The sequence below is a fragment of the Tachypleus tridentatus genome, chromosome 3 (assembly GCF_004210375.1).
Source record: "Tachypleus tridentatus isolate NWPU-2018 chromosome 3, ASM421037v1, whole genome shotgun sequence".
NCBI lineage: Eukaryota > Metazoa > Arthropoda > Merostomata > Xiphosura > Limulidae > Tachypleus > Tachypleus tridentatus.
The window spans coordinates 104,276,716-104,299,878 of record NC_134827.1 but is presented as its reverse complement, the minus strand read 5'-3'; the positions used below and the strand labels follow the sequence as shown (position 1 = coordinate 104,299,878).

Sequence of the window (23,163 nt, the reverse complement as noted above, 5' to 3'; positions counted from 1 at the left end):
GAACTCTTGTCCTTGTTTAAGGAACAGCTATACAGTTTTATGTAGAAATCCAACAGATTGCATCAAAATCATAAGCAAAAATGTCAGGATAAACTTAAGAAAACCACTGAAGACTTTTGTTTAGATTCAAAGAATTTCCAATAGTAACACCACTGGTACATTAAAAGAAAAGGTAATTTGTAAGAACATCACTGTAATTTTACACAAATTACAAGTTTACAAAAAACAGATATTAAAAGTTGAAGTGAATTAACTCTTTTTTACATGATAAAATTACAAGTGAAACATTAAAACACCCAGATGTATAATGCTGATGATACAGAAAGAAACAGGGCCTTTGGTCAGCTTATCATCCTTCAACTATGAAAGTGTTTTATTAACGTGTTTAGTATTCATAGATACCAGAAAACAGTACAAAATCATTATCACACCAAGTCTGCAGTTGAAAAAACACCAACACAAACTGTATTCAAACAGATCTTGGGCACTTTTTAAGGTACTATAATAAAACGGATCATCAACAAAGATCTCTAATTATACGATAATGATTTTGTATGTATTAAATCAGGGATGTAAATACAGATCATGTAATTGAAAAGAACAAATAAACAGACATTGATAACAGTAAACCCTCAATTTGGAAGTATTTCTAACAGAATCTGATAAACTATTAAAACCACTTCTCTATATCTATAACAACATAATGCTGAAAACAATTAGTATATATATATTTGTATATATATAAAGCATTTAAAATACATCTTGGCCTTACTGGAATTTATCTTCCAGATAAACATAGACTAGTTTCATGTCAACTTTAACATAACTCTACTTTATTATGATATAATAACTGTTTAAAAAGCACCAAAGTTCAAGAAGAGAGCTAATTAAACTTCCAGTAATAAGATTTCTATGTCTTTACTTTCACGTGAAGTTTTGATGGCTTCTTTTACATGTCTGTTTAAGTAAAGAATACTTTCTTATAGTACACAATTACATTAAAACTTTAACTTCATCAACTTAGTTTAATAGTCTAACTAATTTGAGAAATAATCTTGAGGGAAGAGAAACAAATATTTCTGAGTTACCCATCTCGTCACATCAACCCTAATTCCTAAGACAAGATTTTATTCTAAAAGAATACTCACTATATGAAGAAACGTTGAACACGGAGATATTCACATCACATTTATCCTGTACATTATTCGATATCTTGACATCCTCTTCATCAGAAACAAAGGTAACGGGCCAAATCCTTCATACCAAACCTTCCCGAACATGCAAACATTTTTTTTTTATTGAATGAAAGAAATAAAGTTTAATAATCGATGTAAACTTCAGTAGAGAATAACATCATGCATCTATAATTTATTTACTGAGTAAATAAATATGTTACAACATGTTATTCAATATTGGGTTACGAATTTGATATCAAAATCAACTTTCCAAGCTACTGTACACTGCTGATTTGCAACAGTTCCCATTAAGAGAGAGAAAATAACAGATACAGTAGTGAAAGGTTGCTGAATAAACAACTAGATAGGAATTTAGGAGATTCTACAGGTTATTTAAATGTCAACTCTACAACGGGAAGGAGGGGAGAATGATTTTTATTTACACCTATGCATTCTGGTTTCTCAAAGACCAAGTCTGACTGACCCTACCGTACCACTTACATATAACATCAGTAACATAGTTTTCTTTAATAAAGCAGACCTTTACTGAAAACTGCTTCATTTTAGGAAGGTACACTTCATGTATTTAAATTTATAGACATTATTACTTCTTTAGTATGTGGCTGGTCTCACTGGCTAACCCTGTGATCATTCGTTTACTGCATAAAACATCATCAAAATAGTAAATAAATATAAAGTTTTCGTAGAACTACTGATTTATCTTATTTTTTAATTTATAAAAAAAAACGTTTTTCAAAAAAATAAAATACTGTTGTGGAGTTTTACAAAGATTAGAAGAAAGATGTGTTTAAAATGGTAAGGCCAAACACAAACATGTTTGTTTGGTGATGTGTTTGAGTTTTTCACTGAAATGTTGTAGGTATGGTAGGTAAATGGTAACTTTATGATCTTTTCTTTCTGTTGTGGTCTTCTTCAAGGTGTTTCTGATCAAGGAGGAGGTGTAACCATTCTGTTTAAAACTCTCTATGATCTTTTGACATTCTGCTTCGATGGATGTCTTATTGCAAATGTTTTCCGCTCTCTTGTTTAGGCATTAGATTATACCACGATTTGTCAAGGTTGGATGATAGGACTGGAAGTGTAGATATTTGTTCATGTGGGTGGGTTTTCTGTATACAGTTGTGGTTATTTGTCTTGCTTGTTTGCTGATGAGTACTTCAAGAAATTGTAGACTGTTTTGTTCCTCTATTTCCACAGTGGATTCTTTTGTCTATGGAATTGAGGTGTTCTAAGAAGCATGGCAAGTTCTCATGACTGTGGGACCAAATAACAAAGGTGTCATCAACATAACGCCTGTAGAAACTTGGTCTACAGAAGACTTTCAAAACGTCATCCCCTATGCTGGTGTCTCCACAAGAAGCAGTTGCCAGCCCATTTTGAAACGCTTTCATCAGTTCATAATCTGCTCTATCCAATGGCATTTAAACTTTATCTGTAACTATTTTCAAAACTGAACTACAGTTAGTAGTCGTTCCAATCACATGCTTTAAAATCATAAAATGATAAAAACAGATTATTAATAAATTCAGAGAAAGAGAAGAAAATCTGCATGAGGAACAAAACTTCTCAAAGGTTGACAGATTCTTAGTAAATATAAACCCCTGCTTTAGGATGGGCGCATTTACAGGTGAAGATTTTAGAGGTGAGGCTCTCTCTGAAGTTGTGCAGTAAATGTAACAATTTATCTTTAAATTACACTAAATGTTCCAAAATGACAATTCTATAAAAATGTTAAATCACATTTATTATTTTTACTTAAATTTTGAATGCATCAAATGACTTGGAGGTGTATATCTTACACCTAATAGGTGCTCATTGATTCAGTAAAGCTTAATAACATAATATTTAATTTCACAATCAAACATACACTTGCTTGATTGTTTCCAGTCAGTTAAAATGGTGAATAGTGTACACCATTTCTTGCACCAATTCTAAAACAAGGCAAACTTTATTAACTTTCATCATGGAATTATTATTATTTTTTTTTTTAATGAAGTGATGACTAAAAAAACCACAATGATAATACAGTTGCTAGATGCTATTTTAGTATCACTAAACTGATAGAACAACAAATTTCTCATCAGAAAAGTCACTAACCACTAACCTTGGTTTTTATTTTAAATTCCTAACATACCTGAGCTGCAGTCACATTGATAAATACATTAAAAGTTCTGTTTGACTCGTACATTGAATAAAAATTACCCTCAAACATTTATATTTTCATTTCAAAATACAAAGGAGAATAAAAAAGTAAGCATACTGGTTAGCTGTACTTTGTCTGAACACTTTTAGTAATACATTTTAAATGTATAACACTTTTAGTTTATGGTCAAGAGCTGAAACTTGGTTAAGTCCTATAAAATATGCATTAGGCTTAGATCACTGAAAATACAAGTTTGCCCATAATTAAAATATTTACAAACATCCAAAGTGTTGAAAGGAAACTCATTTGAGTATCATAAAATGTTTTAAATTTCTAGAATGCATGCAACTAGTTAATTTACTTTTTAGCCTATGTACTTTTCACATGTTTTATAATTCACTTTACTTGTTATAAGCACTTCTGTTAAACTTGCTAAGAATGATAAACATTTAGAGTATCCTATTTATAAACATACAAATAAAATAAAATATAAGCAAATTTGGTCAAAATCTTTCGAGAAAAATAATTCAGTGGAGTGAAAAAAAATAGAAAAAAATACACATCTGGGATTTTTATGTAATGAGAAAACAGCCATACATAATAATACCATTTTTTTCTTTTTTTAAACCAATTTAACCAATGTGTTAAACTAGGAAAACAAATTTACTTTTGAAACATGACACTCTAAGACAACACTTCTCAAACTGGGGGCCCACAAGTCAGGTTGGAAGTTTCACAAACAAATTAAAGAAAAAAAAATCTAGAATAACAATGTTTTTCTTTAAAATTAGACTCATATGAAGTAAAACATTAAATTATGGAATACAGTTTTTCATGTACGTGAATTTTTTTAAAAAACAAAAACAATGACAGGACTAGAGGTCTGGGAACAATTTAAATTAAAACGAGTCCTCAGGACACAAAGGTTTGAGAACTACTGCTTTCAAATTTATATATCCATAATCTTCTCTTTGATTGTTTCATGAAACAGTTTTTTATTTGTATTCACTAGCTGAATTGGAAGCTTCAGTGCTAATTTTTTTTATAAACCTTTTACATATGGCAAGGTTTAACCTATTCAGTTCAGAATAACTCGTCCAAGCCGATTGGTAACACAGTGCCATGGACGAGTTAATTCGTTTTCAGTAATACCTAACTTCAACGCTAGATGTCAGCACCATCATGCATTTGACCTACTTAAAATTGTTTCACTTTCGATCCAAAATGGCATCACAAAAAAAGTTACAAAATGAAAAGCATTAGAGTTGTATTTTAAACTTGGTTCAGAGTTGCCATAGCAGCTGAAACATTTGGCATTCAACAGGTTAATTAGAACATTTATATTATGCATACAATTTAATATTTGTTACACTTTAATCTACCTTAGTATTTTAATATGACTTTTAAAACAATCTACTAGCATCTAAGTTACAAGAAATGTGAGGAAATTGAAAAAAAACTAAATTAACATAAGATTAAAACTGTAGAGGACTGAGACAAGAATGATATAACCCTCTAGTCAATGCTGTTCTTTTTGTTTCAAGGTAGGCTCTCATTACAATCAGATCCAGCAGGCTTACTGTTCATCAGATGTACTATGTAAGAGCTGCTTAGATTGATGTTCATGATGACCACAGTGACATCCTTCTGCACATGAGAATTTAAGAGGTAAAGAGAACATCACTAAGTGGGCCCGCTTTCACAAGCAATTACCTGGAATTCAGATACTAATAATGTTTTCCAGTCCTTTCATAAAAAGTCCAATACTGAAACAAGGAACGGATGTTGTTTTGTCCGCTAACATCACATCTCCAGCAACACACTAAACATATAAAAACACTATCTGGATCCCACCTCCGCTTTCATCTTCAAGTGAAAGATTTTCACGTCATCCTCTACACTTGTGTCTCCACAACAGAGAGTTGCCGTCCATTCTACAAAGTTTCATAGTGAGATATTATTGGAAATCAGATCAATTTTGTTGTTTACCCAAAACACTTTATTTCATTTTTGTGTGCAATAAGAAATTATGTTTACCTGTGTAGTCCACACAGACACTGATCATAACTAGCATAATGAAACATACTTTCTTCCTGTGTAGTCCACACAGACACTGATCATAACCAGTATAATGAAACATACTTTCTTCCTGTGTAGTCCACACAGACACTGATCATAACTAGCATAATGAAACATACTTTCTTCCTGTGTAGTCCACACAGACACTGATCATAACTAGCATAATGAAACATACTTTCTTCCTGTGTAGTCCACACAGACACTGATCATAACCAGTATAATGAAACATACTTTCTTCCTGTGTAGTCCACACAGACACTGATCATAACCAGTATAATGAAACATACTTTCTTCCTGTGTAGTCCACACAGACACTGATCATAACCAGTATAATGAAACATACTTTCTTCCTGTGTAGTCCACACAGACACTGATCATAACTAGCATAATGAAACATACTTTCTTCCTGTGTAGTCCACACAGACACTGATCATAACTAGCATAATGAAACATACTTTCTTCCTGTGTAGTCCACACAGACACTGATCATAACCAGTATAATGAAACATACTTTCTTCCTGTGTAGTCCACACAGACACTGATCATAACCAGTATAATGAAACCAGTATAATGAAACATACTTTCTTCCTGTGTAGTCCACACAGACACTGATCATAACTAGTATAATGAAACATACTTTCTTCCTGTGTAGTCCACACAGACACTGATCATAACCAGTATAATGAAACATACTTTCTTCCTGTGTAGTCCACACAGACACTGATCATAACCAGTATAATGAAACATACTTTCTTCCTGTGTAGTCCACACAGACACTGATCATAACCAGTATAATGAAACATACTTTCTTCCTGTGTAGTCCACACAGACACTGATCATAACCAGTATAATGAAACATACTTTCTTCCTGTGTAGTCCACACAGACACTGATCATAACCAGTATAATGAAACATACTTTCTTCCTGTGTAGTCCACACAGACACTGATCATAACCAGTATAATGAAACATACTTTCTTCCTGTGTAGTCCACACAGACACTGATCATAACTAGCATAATGAAACATACTTTCTTCCTGTGTAGTCCACACAGACACTGATCATAACCAGTATAATGAAACATACTTTCTTCCTGTGTAGTCCACACAGACACTGATCATAACTAGTATAATGAAACATACTTTCTTCCTGTGTAGTCCACACAGACACTGATCATAACTAGCATAATGAAACATACTTTCTTCCTGTGTAGTCCACACAGACACTGATCATAACTAGTATATATAATGAAACATACTTTCTTCCTGTGTAGTCCACACAGACACTGATCATAACTAGCATAATGAAACATACTTTCTTCCTGTGTAGTCCACACAGACACTGATCATAACCAGTATAATGAAACATACTTTCTTCCTGTGTAGTCCACACAGACACTGATCATAACCAGTATAATGAAACATACTTTCTTCCTGTGTAGTCCACACAGACACTGATCATAACTAGCATAATGAAACATACTTTCTTCCTGTGTAGTCCACACAGACACTGATCATAACCAGTATAATGAAACATACTTTCTTCCTGTGTAGTCCACACAGACACTGATCATAACCAGTATAATGAAACATACTTTCTTCCTGTGTAGTCCACACAGACACTGATCATAACCAGTATAATGAAACATACTTTCTTCCTGTGTAGTCCACACAGACACTGATCATAACTAGTATAATGAAACATACTTTCTTCCTGTGTAGTCCACACAGACACTGATTATAAGCAGTATAATGAAACATACTTTCTTCCTGTGTAGTCCACACAGACACTGATCATAACTAGTATAATGAAACATACTTTCTTCCTGTGTAGTCCACACAGACACTGATCATAACCAGTATAATGAAACATACTTTCTTCCTGTGTAGTCCACACAGACACTGATCATAACTAGTATATATAATGAAACATACTTTCTTCCTGTGTAGTCCACACAGACACTGATCATAACTAGTATATATAATGAAACATACTTTCTTCCTGTGTAGTCCACACAGACACTGATCATAACCAGTATAATGAAACATACTTTCTTCCTGTGTAGTCCACACAGACACTGATCATAACTAGTATAATAATGAAACATACTTTCTTCCTGTGTAGTCCACACAGACACTGATCATAACTAGTATAATGAAACATACTTTCTTCCTGTGTAGTCCACACAGACACTGATCATAACCAGTATAATGAAACATACTTTCTTCCTGTGTAGTCCACACAGACACTGATCATAACTAGTATAATGAAACATACTTTCTTCCTGTGTAGTCCACACAGACACTGATCATAACCAGTATAATGAAACATACTTTCTTCCTGTGTAGTCCACACAGACACTGATCATAACTAGTATATATAATGAAACATACTTTCTTCCTGTGTAGTCCACACAGACACTGATCATAACTAGCATAATGAAACATACTTTCTTCCTGTGTAGTCCACACAGACACTGATCATAACTAGTATATATAATGAAACATACTTTCTTCCTGTGTAGTCCACACAGACACTGATCATAACCAGCATAATGAAACATACTTTCTTCCTGTGTGGTCCACACAGACACTGATCATAACTAGTATAATGAAACATACTTTCTTCTGTGTAGTCCACACAGACACTGATCATAACCAGTATAATGAAACATACTTTCTTCCTGTGTAGTCCACACAGACACTGATCATAACTAGTATAATGAAACATACTTTCTTCCTGTGTAGTCCACACAGACACTGATCATAACTAGTATAATGAAACATACTTTCTTCCTGTGTAGTCCACACAGACACTGATCATAACCAGTATAATGAAACATACTTTCTTCCTGTGTAGTCCACACAGACACTGATCATAACTAGCATAATGAAACATACTTTCTTCCTGTGTAGTCCACACAGACACTGATCATAACTAGCATAATGAAACATACTTTCTTCCTGTGTAGTCCACACAGACACTGATCATAACTAGTATAATGAAACATACTTTCTTCCTGTGTAGTCCACACAGACACTGATCATAACCAGTATAATGAAACATACTTTCTTCCTGTGTAGTCCACACAGACACTGATCATAACCAGTATAATGAAACATACTTTCTTCCTGTGTAGTCCACACAGACACTGATCATAACCAGTATAATGAAACATACTTTCTTCCTGTGTAGTCCACACAGACACTGATCATAACTAGTATAATGAAATATACTTTCTTGCTATATTATTTATATCTATCCACGCTTTTGTTCAGAAAATAATTATTTAATAAGTTGCGTGTTCCTAAAAAAATATCTTAAACTTAAGTTTTAAATACACTAGTTTTGACTCTTCAACTGTATTTCATTTCAATCACCTTTGCCCTCAATACGTTATGAAATGTTATGTCATACTTTATTAGTTTAAAAGTGTTATTTATAATAACTGGAATCAATTACAAATAAACGTAAGTTAAAAAAAGTGATGATGGTAAAATCTGTGGTTGATTGGTTGATTTAGTGTTTTATAGCACAAACCAGCTAGGCTATCTGTGCCAAGCATCCAGTAAAAAGTTAAAATTAAAGTATTTTTGTAAAATTCATAAAAGGAAATTAAGGTAAAACAAAACAAATTTTAAAATAAAATATAAATAGCATAAAACCAATGTTTACATCTAATGTACAGCAGTAAGAGAAAACTAGAGTAATACAAGTTTGACTAACAGGTAGTTCAAACAGCAGCATTAGTCACCTGAAGTTGGCCTTTCCAGTCCTGGTTTCGAGTTATTTGATGTTACAGCCATTTTCTAATTTCAAATCGAACTAGATGGGCTTTGATTCTTAAAAGGGAATCACATCAAAAAAGGTCTAATTTTTAAATAAGAAACTTAAATGATATTAAAAAGATTAATGGCCTTTAAAAACTAAAAACATTACCAAGGTGGACAGTGTCACCATCACCAATAACACTGTCTAATGTTATGGACAAATCTTGAGATAGAACATGTTTAAAATTGTGCTGATGTTGAGAGTCGTAAAATGGCAAAAAAGTAAAATGTGAGTTTGTTGTGACCTGAGCGTTACATAGACTACGCACTGGTCACATTTTTTGACTTATCGGTTTCTTTTATCTGGAACTTCCTCTTACCAATTCTCATGGAAGCAAGATGGCCAAAGTCCAATAGAGGGTTTTATTTGGAAAAGCTTGTTTTCACGCTGCTCACTCCAAGTCGACTGCCAGCTGGCATGGAGTCGAGCCTTGAATACAGGACCATAGTCCATGTATGGAACAGGCACAGTGGTGCCAGAGAAGATAGATTTAGCTGTGGTGTCGGCGAGCTCATTCCTGCAAGTACCAACATGGCCTGGTATCCAGAAACACTGGACAGAAGTAGATGTTAAAGAGAAATGGGCCAGTCGGTTTTGAATATCAGTGAGATCAGGTTGTGAACCAACATGAAGTGATTCCAGGGCCAGTAGAGAACCAAGAGAGTCAGTATAAATAGTGCAGTTTAAGTACTGCTTAGCTTCTATGTGATCCAGGGCAAGAGAAATGGCATACAGTTCAGCAGTGAACACAAAAGCTGTAGAGGTGATTCTGCACACAACCACAACAAACACACAGTCACCTGATTTTGAGCCATCTGTATAAATTGGAATGGAAACATGGTTCGAAAGATATTCAGCAAATAGCAGACAGTATTTCCAAATGGGAGTGTCTGCTTTTCTCAGATGACTTAACGATAGGTCACATTTGGGAACCGCAAGAAGCCATGGTATGATGGGCTGACCAGTGGATACAGCAATGTTATCCAAGGACAGATCCAATTCATCCAACTATGCCTGGATATGTGGGCCAAAAGGAGCAATGGCAGATCATCTGTTCTGAAAAAGTATGGACAGTCTGTAGCTGCTGCTCAGTATACCTCATGATCGACGACTGACATAAGACGTGAAAGTTGCCGACACAGAGCCCCTTTGCAACAGTGAGAGGGAGTTGTTCAGTGATGGCATTAATTTTTACACTGAAAAGTTTAACATTCAAAACACAGCCCTGATGAACTCCAAGTTCTTGTAGAAAAGAACAGAAAAGTGTTGAACCTACACAAACTTGGAATCTCCTGTCCATTAAAAATTTTTTAATAAAAATGGGCAAATGGCCAAATAACCCATATATATGAAGGTCTCGCAAAATACCATACCTCCATGTTGTATCATAAGCCTTTACAATGTCAAAGAATATTGATACAAAATGCCATATGAGAAAGGCTTCTCTGATTGAAGTATCAAGTTGAATCAGGTGATCCACGGTGGAGTGCTGTCGTCGGAATCCACACTGGATGGGCGAGAGGAAGTTGTTTGATTCAAGGAACCAAACAAGATGAGCATTAACCATCTTCTCTAAGGTCTTACAGAGACAGCTTGTCAAAGCAACTGGATGGTAGTTTGAAGTAATCTTGGGACCCTTCCCAGGCTAAAGATAAGGTAGAACAATAGTCTGGCACCAGGCATCAGGAAAAACATTCTCCTGCCAGATCCAGTTAAAAACAATCAGAAGAATTGCAAGAGAAGCAGGAGATAGATGGCACAGCATTTCATAGTGTATATCATCAGGTCCAACTGAGGTACTGCCAGATGACAAGGTGGGCACACGCTGATCAACCAATAGTGCCACCCCTCCATGCACTCATCCCTCTTACAGCCTGTCATTTCTGTTGAAAGAAAACCACCAAAGGTGACTGTATTGGCAGGTTTCAGAAACATTTCCTGTAAGGAAAGACATACAGGATAGTAGGAAGCCATCAGTGTTTTGATATCATCCAGATTAGAACATAAACCTCGACAATTCCATTGTATCAAGGTGGTCATTTTATTTACGTAGGCGAACTGGGTGGAGAACCCTTCTGTTTATGATTATGTCTTTTTGCCTACATGGATCCTGTCCTTGGCCATTTGGGCAGGTCTTTGCTGTTGGAAGAGGATCCCAGTGACTAAGGACATGAAAGAATGATCATTTTGCATCTTGGGGTGAGAGAAAAAGATGTATCTGAGGAAATGCCTGTACCCAGAACCAAAGGAAGTGGATCTTGGGGTTTGCTGGAATGTATGTTAGGGACAGAAGTAGGTACTGAATTTGATAACAATTTGATCATGGAGGTCAAAAGACTTTTCATTTTGTTGGAGAATGATTTTTTTGGAGGCACAGAGAGATCTGTCTGCACTCCATTGTAGTTGTGGAACGAAGTGCAGCAAAATGTCCGAAATGAAGTGCTGGACAGCAACCTTCAAGCCTCAGGATAGGTAATGTTATGAATCATTATTAAACACTGCACCTCTTTTTCTTCCAACCATTTAGGGCAAGAACGAAAGTAGGACAGATGAGAGCCATTGCAATTGACACAACGAGGGCCCATTTCACACTCATAAGCATCATGGTTCTTGCCACCGCAACGAGCACACGTCTAGAACCACAACATGACGTCTTCAAGTGACCGATCTGCTGACATTGGAAACATTGGAGAGGGTTTAGAATATATGGCAATTAAGATATCCTGTTTTGATGGTGGCAGGTGGGCGTGGTGATGTAAATGTCAGAACAAGGACATTGGTCAGCATTGTAATTCCATCTTTGTGAGTGGAGATATGCTTCACTCTAGAAACTCCTGAAATGGAGAAACCAGAAAGAATCTATAACTCTGGGATGTTCTTCAAAATCCCTCTCAACAATAACTCTTAGTGATGAATTAAAAGTAGGATGACGTGTAACCTCAATAGGTACATACCCAATTGTCTTTGAATGCAAGAGGAGTTTAATGTGTTGAGCTGTGGATGTTTCCACCAATATGTCACCAGATCAAAGCTTCTTTACTGACTTTAGAGAGCCAGCTAGTCCTTCTAGTCCCTACTGAATGAAAAAGGGAGACATATGCCCAAAAGGTTTGTCTAAAAGAGAATGTAGTATAATAAAATGAGGTACAAGAGGTGTTACAGATGTTGAAGATTGCTGCTCAGAATTTCATGACGTGGTCATTTATCTTTAGATTGTTTTTTCACTATTTTATTTAAGTTTTTATTTGGAGGGTCCATAATAAAAAAGGAATATTTCGGTGCCCACTGACCCCACCCACCCATCATGGAGCCCTACGAGGGGACGCACTACAATGTCAAACCAGGACATTACAGTAACGCCAGGGTTTCGTGAGCACTATACCCAAACACATGTTGAGAACATCCAACACTGGTACTTGGTTGACCACAGCCCAAGTAGACCTGCCAACTGACCCAAGAGGGGCCACCCCAAGGCCGCCTATCTACAGGAATTCAGGCCAAAGTGGTGTGTTAGTGTAGAACCCCTTAACCACCAGGATCCTCTCCTCCCCTTCATGGATCACCACACATGGCAAACACGTGAGTGGATGTTTAGATCCAAGAGGAGGTAAACTGAAAGAATAGAACCTTCCCTGGGAGGTCCTCTCACCACATACAGGAATCCACACTGAGGAGTAGTATCTATGTAGACCCCACATTACATTGTGAATATCTTTATAGATTGGATGCTACAATAGCACTGAAACTTTAAGATTATGTTTTCTCTCAAAAGAGAAGGAAATGCATTGCAAAAATTATTTCAGTAAAATTAACATGCAGGAAAACACGTATATATTTGATTTACTGCCTTACAAATAACAGAATAATCAAACTAATTTTACAGCAAAAATCCTGATACAGGCTTGAGACGCATTCAGTTGACTTTAAGTACTGTAAAATGTTTTACATTCTTGTCCACCAGGTGAGAAATAAAGTACATTCTATTGCAAATATGTGAAAGAAAAAAAATCACAAGATTTATGTGATATATTTATGATTTTGACAACACTAGTTATACACAAAAAACGTAAATAGTTTAATTTTACAGTTCGTGATATAACCAATTTCAAAAACTGTTTTCAGGCATGTGATACACTTCCCCAGCAATCAATTAGCAACCATTATATAATTCACTACCAACAAAACTAACTTTATGTTCAATAACCAAAACAACCTACAAATAAGTATGGGCAATCCCATGTCATCAGTTCTAGCCAACATTTTTACGACACAGATTGAACCACAAGCGATCAATTCAGCCTTACACCCACCACTATAGTGGTACAGGTGTGTTGATGATAGTTATTTGATTCACATATACAGAATAAACACTTAGTCTTTTTCACCACTCAATACACCCTAACATTAAGTTCACCTGTGTGCAGGAAGAAAACAAACCAAATAACATTTCTCAACCTCCAGATCATAAGAACTGCTACACAAATCAAAACAGAAATCCACAGAAAAATCACCCATACTGGATTACACATTCCCTGGGACTCAGCACATGAAACAAAACAAAAACTCGACATATTAAGAAACCAAATAAACACAGCCACAAAACTATGCTCACCTGATAAAATTAATGATTAAATCAACAAAATAAAACAACACTTCATCAAGATTTACAAATTTCCTTAAAAAACTGTTGAGAAAAATTACACACACACCTAGATCAACAAGAAACAAATAACAATGAATCCCAAGATACAACAAACTGCAACGCCTTATACTGCTGCATACCATATGTTCCTGACATCAGTGAAAAAAATAACCAACATTTGGAAAAAAACTTATTACAAAACACAACATTCCAGTAAACATCAAATTTATTCAAAAACCAGACACAAAACTGAGGTCTATACTATGTAAAAACTACACTGACAAACACCACACCAACATTATTTATAAAATACAATGTGATAACTGCCACGACTTCTATATTGGAGAAACAAGTAGAAAAATGGAAACCAGATTCAAAGAACATAAAAAGTCACCTTCACACGTTTCTGAACACCACAAATCAAATAAACACAACAAAACCATACAAAACACCCAAATACTAAGTACAAAAACAAATATAAACAAACACAAAATCAAAGAAGCCCTACTTATACAACAATTAAAAGTAAAATTAAACCAACATGAAGGAACACCTTTATATCAATACTAATATACTTGTTTACACTTTTGTCTCTGAGGTGTGCCCAGCAACATTCAATTGCAAACTCTCTCTTTGTCAGCCTGGATATGACCCAAGAAGTTCAAAACATTGTTCTGCACTTTATTTTAAAGTGCTAATACCCATACCAGCCATCTTGAGAATATATTTTTACTTCAAATTAGTTTCTTGTCATCATGAAAGCTAAATGTTTGTTCCCTGAGAATCTATACTTGATAGAAAAACTTTCAAATCACATTTTTAGATTCAGATTGGTAGAGACAATAAACCTCACAATATTTTTTTTGTAATGAGCCATTGCTATTTTACCTGACTTCCAACAGGATTTAACTGTTGAAGAGTGGCCAACACAAAAACAGTAATCTTTCCCGTACCAGAGTTGGCTCAACATAAAATACCCATTCCTAATACTGGGATACACTCATGTTGAACTGAAAGCAGAAAATCAAACTAATACTGGAATACACTCATGTTGAACTGAAAGCAGAAAATCAAACTAATACTGGGATACACTCATGTTGAACTGAAAGCAGAAAATCAAACTAATACTGGGATACACTCATGTTGAACTGAAAGCAGAAAATCAAACTAATACTGGGATACACTCATGTTGAACTGAAAGCAGAAAATCAAACTAATACTGGGATACACTCATGTTGAACTGAAAACAGAAAATCAAACTAATACTGGGATACACTCATGTTGAACTGAAAGCAGAAAATCAAACTAATACTGGGATACACTCATGTTGAACTGAAAGCAGAAAATCAAACTAATACTGGGATACACTCATGTTGAACTGAAAGCAGAAAATCAAACTAATACTGGGATACACTCATGTTGAACTGAAAGCAGAAAATCAAACTAATACTGGGATACACTCATGTTGAACTGAAAGCAGAAAATCAAAGTAATACTGGGATACACTCATGTTGAACTGAAAGCAGAAAATCAAAGTAATACTGGGATACACTCATGTTGAACTGAAAGCAGAAAATCAAACTAATACTGGAATACACTCATGTTGAACTGAAAGCAGAAAATCAAACATACTGGGATACACTCATGTTGAACTGAAAGCAGAAAATCAAACTAATACTGGGATACACTCATGTTGAACTGAAAGCAGAAAATCAAACTAATACTGGGATACACTCATGTTGAACTGAAAGCAGAAAATCAAACTAATACTGGGATACACTCATGTTGAACTGAAAGCAGAAAATCAAACTAATACTGGGATACACTCATGTTGAACTGAAAGCAGAAAATCAAACTAATACTGGGATACACTCATGTTGAACTGAAAGCAGAAAATCAAACTAATACTGGGATACACTCATGTTGAACTGAAAACAGAAAATCAAACTAATACTGGGATACACTCATGTTGAACTGAAAACAGAAAATCAAACTAATACTGGGATACACTCATGTTGAACTGAAAACAGAAAATCAAACTAATACTGGGATACACTCATGTTGAACTGAAAGCAGAAAATCAAACTAATACTGGGATACACTCATGTTGAACTGAAAGCAGAAAATCAAACTAATACTGGGATACACTCATGTTGAACTGAAAGCAGAAAATCAAAGTAATACTGGGATACACTCATGTTGAACTGAAAGCAGAAAATCAAACTAATACTGGAATACACTCATGTTGAACTGAAAGCAGAAAATCAAACATACTGGGATACACTCATGTTGAACTGAAAGCAGAAAATCAAACATACTGGGATACACTCATGTTGAACTGAAAGCAGAAAATCAAACTAATACTGGGATACACTCATGTTGAACTGAAAGCAGAAAATCAAACTAATACTGGGATACACTCATGTTGAACTGAAAGCAGAAAATCAAACTAATACTGGGATACACTCATGTTGAACTGAAAGCAGAAAATCAAAGTAATACTGGGATACACTCATGTTGAACTGAAAGCAGAAAATCAAACTAATACTGGAATACACTCATGTTGAACTGAAAACAGAAAATCAAACTAATACTGGGATACACTCATGTTGAACTGAAAACAGAAAATCAAACTAATACTGGGATACACTCATGTTGAACTGAAAGCAGAAAATCAAACTAATACTGGGATACACTCATGTTGAACTGAAAGCAGAAAATCAAACTAATACTGGGATACACTCATGTTGAACTGAAAGCAGAAAATCAAAGTAATACTGGGATACACTCATGTTGAACTGAAAACAGAAAATCAAACTAATACTGGAATACACTCATGTTGAACTGAAAGCAGAAAATCAAACATACTGGGATACACTCATGTTGAACTGAAAGCAGAAAATCAAACATACTGGGATACACTCATGTTGAACTGAAAGCAGAAAATCAAACTAATACTGGGATACACTCATGTTGAACTGAAAGCAGAAAATCAAACATACTGGGATACACTCATGTTGAACTGAAAGCAGAAAATCAAACTAATACTGGGATACACTCATGTTGAACTGAAAGCAGAAAATCAAACTAATACTGGGATACACTCATGTTGAACTGAAAGCAGAAAATCAAACTAATACTGGGATACGCTCACGTTGAACTGAAAGCAGAAAATCAAACTAATACTAGGATACGCTCACATTGAACTGAAAGCAGAAAATCAAACTAATACTGGGATACACTCACGTTGAACTGAAAGCAGAAAATCAAACTAATACTGGGATACACTCATGTTGAACTGAAAGCAGAAAATCAAACTAATACTGGGATACACTCATGTTGAACTGAAAGCAGAAAATCAAACTAATACTGGAATACACTCATGTTGAACTGAAAGCAGAAAATCAAACTAATACTGGAATACACTCATGTTGAACTGAAAGCAGAAAATCAAACTCATACTGGGATACACTCATGTTGAACTGAAAGCAGAAAATCAAACTAATACTGGGATACACTCATGTTGAACTGAAAGCAGAAAATCAAACTAATACTGGGATACACTCATGTTGAACTGAAAGCAGAAAATCAAACTAATACTGGGATACACTCATGTTGAACTGAAAGCAGAAAATCAAACTAATTTTACCCTTCATGTATTACAAGCAAGTTAAAACTAAAGATTTATAAATACAACTATTAGGCAGTAAGCATCATCATACGTAAGCCTATTTAAATTGATTTTAATAGAAGACAGGAAGCATCAAGACACACATACAATATTATTTAATAAACAATGTTTCACTTGAATGTCAAATAAGGAGCAAACTTTAAACCAACCAGCTATCAATTCTCTATATAAGACGTGGCCTGCCTTCAGATGTTAAATGTGAGTGTACTGTGCATGGTGTACGACCTGCAGAAATTCCATATGCCTCAGTAAATGGGTAAACATTTAATGTAGTCTCAATAAATGGGTTAATGACAAAATCAATTTTAAAATGTTTGTACTTCAGCCATTTTTTACCCCAAAGTAAAAGTTAAACTTTCATTACAGCTCTGATTAGTTTATAATTAAAATACAGGGTGGTCCATAAGTTCCTACCCATCCATATGTTATTATGCTATATTCAATTATGCATATATTATAAAATTGTTTCTTTGTTTCAGAGAAATATGGCCGATGTAAGCCCATTTACACTTGAAGAGCGTATTGTGACAAGTACGTGGGTATATTATGCAGCGAGAATTAGGGACAGCACACAGATACACTGGATACATAAGATATATGGAATGGTAGGGACTACGGGCCACCCTGTACAGTTAATATTTTTCTAATAGTGTATGAGAGTTAAAAACAGAGTATTGAAAAGATAAGTTATACACAAAGCAATAAAACAATTGATAGAACAAAAGTTAACTTTAGTACATACTCTGAAGACAAAAGGAGTGAATGGTTAATGGAATGAGTTTCTGCCAGTGGTAACAGTGCCAACTACATCAGTGACTTTAATGAGAAAAATAGAATTAATGAAAGATAAAATGAGTCTTAATTTTTTAAACTTGTCCTCGAGGGGTGAGATGCACAAAGACAGCCTTGAATGACCAACTTGTCCCTTGTTTGTTTGAATAACTGTATGGTTTTCAGAGGAATCTGAAGGACCTTTAGATAAGACTGTTTTTCTAACTACAAAAATATAGTAGTAGTTTTATCATTTTAGTACACTGAAATTCTCATCTCTTGCAGTAACATAATGCACCATACCACTGAGAACATTGTGTAATATACTGGTTTAAGTTAGCATCTGCCTTAAACCTTAAACAGTGCGAACATGATGGCCACTGTGTAAGGGTTAACAAGCCATAACCTGTTCTGTGACACACTATAATTTCACTACAATTCTAGCTGTTTTGTAGTAGCTATATTGAATTAGAAATTAAAAAAAATTCACACCAGTTTCTGATTTCTTATTACTATCTCAATACTTTCAGTTGTAAGAGCCAATATGCACATTTATAAGAAACAATTATTTCATAATATAATTTAAATTATAATCAAATAATGCACACAAATTTCAAATTTATCATAACAAATTACAAAGTAACATTGATTGAAGGAGGGAACTGACAATAGTTATATTTTGAAACTGATAAATGGTTGCAACTTAAACAAGTTTGAACTATCAAATTTTGACATCTAGATACCATCAATGGGCGTTTCTGTTTAAAAAGTTAACAGGGAGACCATTCTTTGTTTTAACTGCCCAGATGGCCACTTGTGGTTATATCAAAATTCCATTTAATAATTTTTTCCCACTACACAATTCAGATGTAATTTTAAAATTTAGGTCTGGAAGTAAAACAGAAAAACTGTCAAGAGGGCAAAAAAGTGGATTTTCAAAACTATTCATACCTGGATATTAAATTTTAAATTATTCATTATAACTAAGCACACACAAAGAACAAGAAAAAAAAATTGTTCACCTTCCAAAAGATGCTCAAAACCACAATCAACAATAGTTTTTAAAAAGTTCTGGTTTTAGTAAGAAATCCCAGAGTCCAGAGCTAGTTGGATTCTTTGTTTCTTCCACTGAAGCACTGGCTGGTTGTTCCTGTTCTTCCTTGTAATCCAGAAGTTCAGCATCATTTTCAGCCATGACACTAAACAGAAAAAGTAATTTATAACAGTGGTTCTGCTAGGAATTTAAAAACATTAAACATAATATTGTAACTTTTCTGGTGTAGACTTTAACACACATTGTGGCAAGTCTTTTATTAATTTTCATTAATGATCAGATAATGAAGCCACTCATATTTATTCAAACAAGTTTTCTTGCACAATAAAAACACAAACTGATATATCTCACCAACATAAAAAAATACATAAACTGTTTAAAATCAGTCAACAAAACAAAAGCAAGTTCATCATGCCATCCCAAAATTATTTTCTCATGATATGAAGACAAACTATTCTCCATATTTACAGCTATAAACTGTATATATAATATTACTGAAGAATGAAACTCCACCTAAAACAGCAGTGCTTTGCCATTAGTACTGTATTTTATATTTACAACCCTACCATTTAACTGCTTAAGACACAAGTAAATCTCTCACAGTTTTGAAGACAAGAATCAAGATATTACAAAAATCATTTAATTTTTTTAAAATACGGGTATCATCCTACACAGGAACCAACTCATTCTGGAGGCCCAATCCTTCCACAATTTACATCACTTTTGTATCTTTAGTATGAAAATTAAAAGTGCATAATGCACTCCAAATAAGTTTCATCAGTCTTACAAAACTTCATGGGTGTCACCAACAACCAATGTTTCAATCACTCAGAACTATCTAGACAGACAGACCTGAGCTTTCAAATCTATAGAATAATTTTGCCTCAAACATCTTTGATTTTCACCTTGGTCTATTACAGCAATCTACTAAACTAAGTCATGACTAACATTAGTAAATATTCTACATGGTTATCAGTCTCATCTTTGAATAAAATCTAATGTTTAGCATTATTCACAGGCATTTCTGCCTTTGTAATGAACATTTTTCATAAGAAGTTACAGTGTCACCATCACTACTTTTAATGACTGAACTTACTTCTGTATATTGAAACTTAAACAATTCCAGTCCAATCCAAATGTTTTCAAATATTAAACTGTGGAACTATCACTGTCTAATAACCAACTAAGGTTCCAAAAAATACTTTTTATCTTATTATTCATGTTAACTTGATTGAAATAAAAATTACAATAATTCACTTTTTTCTTTTTATCTCTAAGTCAACTGTCTGTAAGTTCCTTAACATTTCAACCAATAACGTTTATTTTTAGAATTTGTAGAGCATATTTCAAGGATTTAAAACATTCCAACAACACAGTTAAAAATAAAAGACAATAAAAAATAAATGTTACCCTCCAGATAATAATAATAAAACTATTTCTTCAACATTCTGCCCCTGTGGATTCACTTCTACTACTAGCCTGGATGAAGCTACTGAATTTTTTTTAAATACCTTGAGGTTTTTTTTTCACACTTCATTGCCAAATTAGGGTTTATTCAAAATAAAAGGTGAGATTTTAGTAGTTCAATGATAGGGGAATATGGCATATGTTAATAAAGGGTTAAGCTGTTATAAAGTTTTAAATCACTGATGTTGAAGATCATGGCAAAGTGAATTATATATTTAGATACACAGACTTTTATGCTTTGTTATCCAACCACTCCCAGGTTACTCGGCTAATCAGAACCAAACTTTGTGGGGTGATGGTATAGAACAAGGGGCACATTAATGACTGTTATTAACCAATCCCTCAAGCAAGTCATTTTTCAAACATTTATGTGATATTAGGTAACTTGTAAAGAGCAGCTGTTTCTTAAAGCTTCTCTTGGGTAACCAAGAAGAATTTGTTTTCACTGCCCAAGAGAATTTGAAGATTTTTCAGGACTTTGATGACAAAAGAAAGTTGACCCCTCAAGTAAAACCATTACATTAAATTCATATCAACCATAACCGAAGCATATTTTTACTTTATAAATTATAAGGGAAATATAAATATTCTACCTGACATTCTTTTTACATGATTTTGGCAATCAAAATTTGAGAATACCTTGAGTGTACAGCTGAATAAACATTTCGCATCATGTCAACTTGTTAAGACAAGTTCCCCTATCACGTGACTATGATGTCACCTGTATAAATTCTATTCATAAGAAACTGAACTGCTAATTTTCTTGTGTGAGAAACCTCGCTGATAAACAGTTGAAATACCACATTTTATATTACTGATGTTACAATACTGATATAAAAGAATCCATCCATTTACCTTACATTTACAATTACATAATTAAACTATAACAGTACATAATAAGACAACCTGACAACCCACAATGTTTCTGAACTTGAACTTTGATGTTGATATACTATTAATACATCGTAAAGTTAAAATATAAATTAAAATAAACTTTAACAATCATAACGTGAAATCTCAACAAGTTTTAAAATAATGTTTCTTTTTACACCTAAGCCTAACATTTCATCAGCGTACTAGTTAGCCTTATTTAATTAAAATACAACGCAGTTTATACTATTTTCTACAAATGGCAAATGACTATTTTTACAACAAACCTGATGCAAGCACTATTTATTAACGTACAGTACATTAAAATATATGATAGAATAACTATATTTACGATAAAATACGATTTACTTTATATACATTCTAATTACAACACCTTACTTTAACAACTACAATGAATCTCCAACCGCATCTATCCACGGGCTATCTAAACAAGCTTACTAACTGAAAATAACTTACAAACTATTCTCAGCTTTGAAAAAATAATCAGAACATCAGAAAATTTATGGCAATTATTTTACATAATAACTAACATGCTAGTGTTAAAAGTTCAATTATCTAACACTTTTTCACTAGTCCATACAATCTTCTATACACAGAAAATAACATTAAATTGCTTATTCTATTAAAACATTAAATGTTGCAGAAAGATCAACTTACGTGTCCTTAGTGGTTTCCACCGTTACTTCGATGGACAAAAGTTTACAATCTCGACAAGTCACGCAACATTGAAATGACTGGTGAATTTTTGAAACCCAGTTCATCGAAGACAAATGAATGATTGAACATGTATACCACACAAACAAATTAAAACATTTATTTAACGTCAGACATTTTCTGTAGTTTAAGATTTTACTCACCCTTCTTTTACGGTTTCATTACACCAGTGACAACACACCGTGGTCTTTGGACAATTTGACAGACTGAAAATAGAACTGAAAAATAGTTCTAGTAACTTCAAGAACATAACTTTAACGTAACATAGACGTAACCACGGAATTAGTGATGCATTATGTCGAAGACCACGCGCTAATGAATAGTGTAAATATTATTAAAAGAGAGAACCATGAAGCAGTAACATGGTTTAAGACTTAAACGAAAGTTTCCCAAGGAAATATATACGAGTTTGAAATCAGTTATTTAGTGCGTCAGTAGTAGTGCAGACAAAGAACCTTCGTGTCAAACAATCACTTCCAAGTATATAGCCAAAAGATAAAGGTGCAATAAGCATAGTAGTGTTTATTATCGCTGTGAGGACGCTTGAATTTTCGGAAATGGGAAGACGCCAGAAGACAAGAACATGTCTGTTTGCTGTTCTTCCACTGTCTCCAGATACAAAAGCACCCTGACATCTCCACAACCTTCCAACAGCTGACCACTTAGGTATTAAGAAGGCAGTGGC

General features: G+C 34.1%; 1 long non-coding RNA gene across 10 annotated transcripts; it reads right to left on the bottom strand.

Annotated features, from left to right (window-relative positions):
- Positions 1-92: 92 nt before the first annotated feature.
- On the bottom strand, positions 93-22,767 carry LOC143247658 (uncharacterized). Of its 10 annotated transcripts, none has more exons than XR_013026643.1 (4): positions 22,143-22,210; positions 21,467-21,594; positions 19,375-19,551; positions 93-2,634 (listed from the first exon to the last, which is right to left on the bottom strand). It is a non-coding gene; the product is annotated as an uncharacterized LOC143247658 (long non-coding RNA). The 10 variants fall into 10 exon arrangements; XR_013026641.1 differs by having other exon boundaries at positions 21,513-21,594; positions 22,143-22,206; XR_013026637.1 differs by lacking the exons at positions 21,467-21,594; positions 22,143-22,210 and adding an exon at positions 22,622-22,766.
- Positions 22,768-23,163: the final 396 nt, after the last annotated feature.